This window comes from Montipora foliosa, chromosome 5, assembly GCF_036669935.1.
Source record: "Montipora foliosa isolate CH-2021 chromosome 5, ASM3666993v2, whole genome shotgun sequence".
Lineage (NCBI taxonomy): Eukaryota > Metazoa > Cnidaria > Anthozoa > Scleractinia > Acroporidae > Montipora > Montipora foliosa.
The window spans coordinates 26,562,157-26,569,656 of record NC_090873.1 but is presented as its reverse complement, the minus strand read 5'-3'; the positions used below and the strand labels follow the sequence as shown (position 1 = coordinate 26,569,656).

Genomic DNA, 7,500 nt, shown 5'->3' with positions numbered 1-7,500 from the left:
CGTCTAAAATCTATGCTGGGTTTGTGGTAAGAAATGCAGCAGTTAAGCGTCAAGACGGAAATCCGTGGTATGTCAGTAAGGAAGACTACGACAAAGTCGTTTATCCCACCTATTGTCGAGGACCGTTTTACATTTTGTCCCGGGACTTGTTCTTAGATGTGGTAAATGCATCTAAAGTAAACAAACCATTTCCTGTAGAGGATGCCTACATAGCTCTTTTGGTTGAAAAGTTGGGGGTAAAGCCTCTTAATACGGGTCGCGATTTATTCAATGACAATCGACAGCTTGAAAATCACCTACGAAAAATCCCAGAAGACAAAGTGACAATTCCCTCGGGTGCTGTTTTGGGAGACTCATTGAGTTCCGCGTCCATAAACCTGATACATCGTGTTTACATGAAATCAAAGATAATCAAGCCTACTGAGAGGCTCATTCCTCGTTCAAACTCGACGATTTAATTAGACATGTTAATTTAAAGTGCCTACGAGGCGAAATTGTTTTGTTGCTTATTTATTTTTTAAGTGGTGCTATGATAAAAAAAATCACTTCCGTTTTTCTCCAGATTTTGATAGTGTGTTTGCGCAACTCCTGAATGGCAAAATTTTGAGCTTTGAATTTTATCCAAAAGATGTTTACATCGGTCCGCCATTACTCACGTTGAAAACTGACAGATTGGACCGCAGAGGGTTGGATCTAGGAAAAAGGGACTTCAGTTACTCATAAGTTTAAGATTTCAGCGTGTAAAGGTACTTTATTATAGGTAAAGGTAAAGGTACACGTTATTTAACGTCGGAAGTTCCTTTACTCTCTAGAGAGTATTCTCCTAGGAAGCCGACGGTGCGCTCATTTTACCCCCCTCTCAGTTCCATCACTGCTTCGTTTTAAGGGTATTTAGTATAAATACACAGGTGATTATACAAAATCGCGCGCTCTCATTGGCTCGCTATCTCGGATTACCAGCCGATAATCACCTCGACGGACAAAATGGCTGCCAGTAGTCGTTTTGCCACTGTAAGTGAAGATGATTTCGCGTTGAATTTTTTTTTTCTCTTTTTTGAAATAATCACCTATTTATACTACTGAACAATTATTCGCCGAAGGCGAAGTGATTATCTGTGAATATTCACCTCGCCTTCGTCTCGGTGAATATTCACCGATAATCACTTCGCCTTCGGCGAATAATTGTTAATTAAAGCTACTTAGGCTACACTGAAAGGAAAGAAGTCGAAACAAGGATGTGAGATCCGGGGATCGAACTCAGGACCTTCTGCACCAAAGCCGCGCACTAACCGACTGTGCCACCCTTGCTCCTCTCCTTTTGTAAATATACAACCAGTTTAGTTAACATAGTTGAGACACTCTTAGGAAAAGACGCTTTTCGATACTTAAGCATTTGTTCTATTTTATTTGCATCTAGTCTTAATTCTCTGATACCCCGGGCCCCCAATCTCAATGCTGTGTAGGCCGTGTGGTCTGTGCAGTCGAAGAAATAGAAAAATCAACATTGTTTTGGGGGAAAGGGGGGGTGGGGGGGGCGATTTATCAAAGACGCAGAAAATCGAATTTTACTGCCAAGTGTCTCAACACTTTTGTCGCTCATTGTCTGAAACAGTAAACTTGTTTCTTTTACAATGACCGGCGTAGTACTTAATTGAAATTCCTGCCATCGCTTTATTCCGGAATTTGGGTTCTTCTCATGGGAAAATTATGGCAAGCTTACTCATCAGTACAAAAATTTAAGGAAATTATCATCTTTTTTGCAGGTGAGATCTCGCGTGACATTCGTACGTGTCATCGCCAATTTAGGGTGTTGTCATCTCCACCTTATTTCTCTCCGAAAAAGGAATGAAATAATAAAGTAATTGTTGAAATACAAACTACCGGTGGTACTCCCAAAGCAGACACTCTTAGGAAAAGACGCTTTTCGATACTTAAGCATTTGTTCTATTTTATTTGCATCTAGTCTTAATTCTCTGATACCCCCGGCCCCCCAATTCAATGTTGTGTAGGCCCTGTGGTCTGTGCAGCCGAAGAAATAGAAAAATCAACATTGTTTTGGGGGAAAGGGGGGGGGGGGAAATATGTATCGAAGACGCAGAAAATCGAATTTTACTGCCAAGTGTCTCAACACTTTTGTCGCTCATTGTAGCTATGGACTCACTAATCATTGATATCACAGGGGACACACACAAAGGGTGAATTTAGAAGCAATGCATGAGAATAACAAAAAGTTCCATAATTATTATTGTACTATTCTGTGATAAATATTTACACAAGATGAGGATAAACTATCTGAAATGATGTGCTGTTGTTATTATGGCTGGAAATGGCAAATTGTAGCAATTTTTACCTGAGCAACACACGTCCTTGAAATGGCTAAATTTTGCCACATTAGCAGCCACAATAACAACACAGCAGAACATTTCGGATGAAGGTTAGTTTAATTATTCTCATCTTATATGCAAATATTTATCCCAGAATTGTACAATAATATGGAACTTTTTGCTATTCTCATACATTGCTTCTAAATTCAAAAATACCAAGGGTCAAACACATTATGTGGGCATCCTGTGATTGTAAGTATTTGTAAAAAGTAGACTCGAGCCCCTGTAATTCTTAGATGCAGAAACCTTACGCTTAAGTTGAAACATGTTTATTTATCATGATCATTTTTGCGGTTTGGCAAAAAAAAACAGCTTGAGGTAGTAATTAAGATCTATTTGTTATCATGGTGCAGAGCAGTCAACAAATTTAGCTATATATCTTTCTAGGTCAACTGAAAAATTAAAAAAAAATTCCCTTGACTCGCCAAATATGACAGTCACATCTTGAGCTGGATGGATAACAAGATCACTAAAATTTCTGCAGGACATATAGGTCTAGCAATAAACTGGTTAAAATGAATGGACTTTCTCCATGCCATAAATTATTTTAATAAAATTTTAAATGTTACCATGACTGAACAACTGTTGAGCATCTTCCTCCCACTGACACGGATGTGCACCCATTCACATTAAAGGAGAATTGAAACTTTTATAGACAACTGAATAAAGGGCCACAAAGGAAACAAAGTTCTCAGTGCAAACCATGAATGCCCTAACTAAACCTGAAGGAAGAGAGGCCCGGGGTCGTAAGAATGAACAAACAAACAATGCCCATCGATTGTCACAAGCCTAACTCAACCTGATGGAAGAGAAAGAGTTGTAAGAATGAACAAACAAAGAATGCCCATCGTCACAAGCCTGACTCAACCTGACGGAAGAGAGAGGGTGGTAAGAATGAACAAACTTGTAAAGACATGCCCATCTTCACAAGCCTAACTCAGTTTGGCTTTGTACAGAGACAAAGTATGACTAAAGATAATTTGTGATTGTTGAAAAGGAAAAGTAAACAATCTGCCAATTAAGTAAAAAAGAATTAGTGCTGTTGGTCACAATAATAATAATTGTTTTATCAATGAATGTGTTAATGACAGCAGTTATTGCTGACACAATCATACATTGTATGAACAATAGTACCTATGTCTTAATTAAGCACCCAACGCAATACAAAACAGCTGATCATCAGAAGCATTCTCACAATTAAAACCACAGCCTGACCAGAACCAACAAAGTTTTCTTAGTCAGTCAAGGCTGTTGCCTAACAGAAGCCCGGTAGCCTGGGGCTCCCAAAGAATAGCTCTGGGCACCTTAATTTTTCACAGCAACACCTTTCACTTCATATGTTGGGCTCCTAAGTTCACAGCGTTTAGCTCTGAGGGCCCCTTTAAAATTTTCTTAGGCAGCAGCCTTGGTCAGTGAAAAAAAAAAAAAAAAAAAAGTAAAAGCCTGCATATACGAACATATATATATATTCTTTTGTCTGGCAAAATAGGGATACTTGGAAATTCAGGATTACAGTGGGTTATTGACAAGGTCCTAATTTCTATATAGGAGATATAGGTATTGATTACCAGAAAAATAAATATTTGCAATCTCAAAGTCAAACTCCCCGGTTAAAGTGCTTATTGCAATTTAACTGTTACTCACATATAGAACCTGCTTGATTTTAGTTTGCTAAACAGGGTTTTGTATAATTATGCCAAATATCTGCCAACAGGTTCTTACAAAAGGGTCTCTTTAAATTTGTATACTTTCAAACGTGTCTGGACAACCAAAGGAAATTTGTCATAGGCAAACCTTTAAGTGATTACATTCAAAAGAAATATATCATTTTGCCAATTTAATGTAGGAGGTTGTTTCACGGTGTCTTTGCTCAAAATGTTTAAAAAATGAAGAAACTGCTCCCTAAAGTTATGGAATAGTTGTTAAAAGCTTAAACTTCATGAAAGAAAGCATTTTTCCATTTTGGTACAACTTGCAACGAAATTTGTCAAACTTAAATTATAAAAATTTCTTAGCCAAGATTGAATGTTTGACTTATAATGTTCAGCCTAACAAATTTCAAAAATTCATATTTTAATCCATTTGCATCCCCGCCACCTTTTGCCATCCTTTGCCATCCTCGCATGCAAATGGTTCTTATCATTTGACAGTGTCTATTTTTTCAAAATAAAGTATTAACTTTCGGGTTTCCTTATTTTGGGCCGAGAATTTTAGCTTATGGAACCCATGCTAAAAGCATGGCACAACTCTTATTATCTGTATTATTTTTTTAGGGCTATTAAAAGAGATTTCTTAAAACAAATATAGTAAAAACGAACGATAAAATCCGACGTTTCGGAGTAGTCATGACTACATCCATTATCAAGGAAAATGTTTGATCATGCAAATTACAGCATTTAAAGCGATATGGCGCGAAAATTGACATAACAAGGTGCGAAGATTATAAAAATGCTATCGCATGAATAGAGTCTGATTGCACGTTGAGATCTGGCTTTAAAGTTCTTATGAAAAGCATTTCATACAATAAACAGTCAAATTTGATCCTGCATTTCTTAAGCACTTCAAAATGTCTCAGCAGGTCCTGAGGGATTGTCCCGTGCACGTTCTTATAATTTTTTAGTGCATGTTTGTTATCTGCTTTCTGGCTACAAAGACTGGTTTGTACACAAAAACAGAGACTTCGCAGGAGTTGTCGAGAGTAATAAATCATCTTTCTAACGAAAATAATAAAACTACAACTTGTCTTGGTTACAATTTTGACCCATTGCATTTGAGTTGTGACCCATTGTTTTCTGCCTGAAGCGTACACTGTACCCATTAACACAATTTTCAAAATGAATCACTGAATCTGTGTATGAAAATACAAGTTACTGCTGTGAAATTCACTCTGTTCATTCCAATTCAGTGTAGAAGAACATCCCGAGAATCTCAGCATACAGATAAAATAGTCTAGATAAAAGCAGCGAAGAAACTAATTTTAAGAAAAACACGACACTCCTGAGTTTTACAGACATGTTTCGGCAGTTACCTCTGCCATCTTCAGTGTGAAATGAACAATAAATTACAGTGAAATATAAATACTAGAGAAATTACAATAATAATAATGACAATAATTAAGACTACGACAATAGTAATTCAAAATTAAACAGAAAGTTTCAAATTAACGTGTTTGACCTGTGCGTTAAGTGTTGGTTTGTCCCAAAATATGTGCAACGCCTCTTTGATTTTGGGAGCAAACCGCGAAGATGCCTGATCAATGATGGCAAAATTGTCACGGGAGCATGCAGAGCGACACGCTAAGGAGCTCTCCAGATGCTTGAAAATGTGTGAGGCCCTGTCCGTTTCCAAATGTTTCCTTACACGTGTGTTGAAATGTCGGGTGGTTTCACCGACATAGCAAGCGAACACATTTCTATTGTAATAATGCAAACATCGTGTTAGCGTTTTCCTCTTTCAAAGTAGGTAGCCTCTTTAGTTTGAAAGACCCTGTCCCCAATGGACTCCGATCATGTGTTGCTTATAAATTTTCGTGTGCAGGCTGTGCAGCTTGCTATCTCGGTGAAACACCGGAACGACCGAACAAAAGCGACAAAACCGGGACATCCAAAAGAACGAATAATTTATACACCTGATGCGATTTTTCCCAGGACCCATCCATAAAAACAAGTGATCTATACATCTGATGGGATTTTTCCCTGGATCCATCCAAACGAACGGATGATTTATACACCTGGGCCCGGTTGTTCAAAAGCCGATTACCGCTAATCTCAGATTAAAAGTTAACCCATGAGTTTATTTCTGTACTCCCAAATGTTGTTCAACGCTGACATTCGGCAAAACGTTACAATAGAAGAAGTCAATTTTGAAAAACAAAATTAAGTAAAAGAAACTATCACCAAAAAGTTAAAAATATGAAATAAAAGTTTACCCTAATCCTGGATTAAGTTAAAATCGGCTTTCCAACAACCGGGCCCAGATGGGATTTTTTCCTGCAACCATTCAGTTCGAAGAACGAATGATTATACCCCTGCAGTACACCCTGTATCAATAGCAACACAATCTCACCTGGGCTTCCATGTTTTTCTGGGCCAATCTGCCTTTTCTTTGGCTTCCTAATCCCCATTTCGTAGTAGTATTTTTAGTGCATCGTCCATTTTCCCTGTCATGCTGGTTCGCAGATCGACTCCTTCGCATTTCTCGTGCCCAGGCCCTGTGTGCATTCTTTTGTCGTAAGCACAGCTGACGTTTGCTGGAGTCTTTGCAAATGTTTGGAGAGAAGGGAAATTTGTGCCAGCTTTTTCTTCCATGTAAGTAACCAAGTATCTATTCTTCTTTATTTTAAACTATAATTTTGCTTCAGTAATCCTATTATACACCCTGTAAGTGTGTTCTTGGTTAGTGTTATCAGTCCCAGTTTTGCTTGATTGGCTTTGCAGTTTTGGTCGCGCGTTAGTCTGTCCATGGTTTTGGTGTTGTTTTCTCCCGGTTTTCCGCTCTTTCTTTTCTTTTTCCTTTCTTGAGTCGGCACAAGGGGGTCGGGTAGAGGTCCGGCTCTGGACTAGAAACCCCCTCGCTCGGTTGCGCTCTACCCCTGAAGATCCGCAGCCATTTACGAGCCAACTGGTGTCGCAGTCAGTTTTTCTTTACCTTCGGGTTGGTTAGATTTGCCTCATTTAATACACCTGCGTTTCATTTAGCATGGGATTTCTTTGGGTTTTTTAGCTGCCTTTTCCTGTGTTTTTAAGAACGAAGGTTTTATGTAGGGTTTTTTTCTTAATTATTATTTCTTAGTTTTTAAGAACGAATAAATTTCATGTTCAAATATTTGTTTATCCCTCTTACTTGATTTAGTTTTGTTGTACATGTACTATCTAGCTGTTTCTAAAAATAAAGTTCTTCTTTTCACACAGAGTTTGTTCTGTTTTGCTAACTCCGTTGTCAGGTTGAGACTTTGCTTTGTGAATTTCTCTTCCTCATTTTACAGACTAACTTTGGCTACAATTTTCCCTCAACTCACCATCCACACACACAATAGTTTCCCCCCACTTACCCACTTTACTAGCGATTATTATTTCAGTTAGTGGGGAGGAACCCCTTCCTGTAGGGGGATTCTTGC

General features: G+C 38.3%; 1 protein-coding gene and 1 long non-coding RNA gene across 24 annotated transcripts in view; one reads left to right on the top strand and one right to left on the bottom strand.

The window, feature by feature from the left end:
• The window catches only part of LOC138003822 (beta-1,3-galactosyltransferase 5-like), a 170,785-nt gene that overhangs the window by 21,007 nt on the left and 142,278 nt on the right, over window positions 1-7,500 (top strand). For 7 of the 23 annotated variants that reach the window (XR_011123665.1, XR_011123660.1, XR_011123666.1 and 4 more), the window contains one exon: window positions 1-4,815. This exon is cut by the window's left edge and continues 651 nt beyond it. The exons of 6 other annotated variants lie outside the window; for them this stretch is intronic. The gene's annotated coding sequence lies outside the window, so the exon portion shown is untranslated. Of the gene's footprint in view, window positions 4,816-6,562; window positions 6,692-7,500 lie in introns of those variants that run through there. 10 more of the 23 variants (XR_011123668.1, XR_011123664.1, XR_011123669.1 and 7 more) reach the window with 2 other exon arrangements.
• Window positions 1-7,500, bottom strand: part of LOC138003825 (uncharacterized) — a 176,124-nt gene that overhangs the window by 63,590 nt on the left and 105,034 nt on the right. The gene's annotated exons all lie outside the window — the stretch shown is intronic.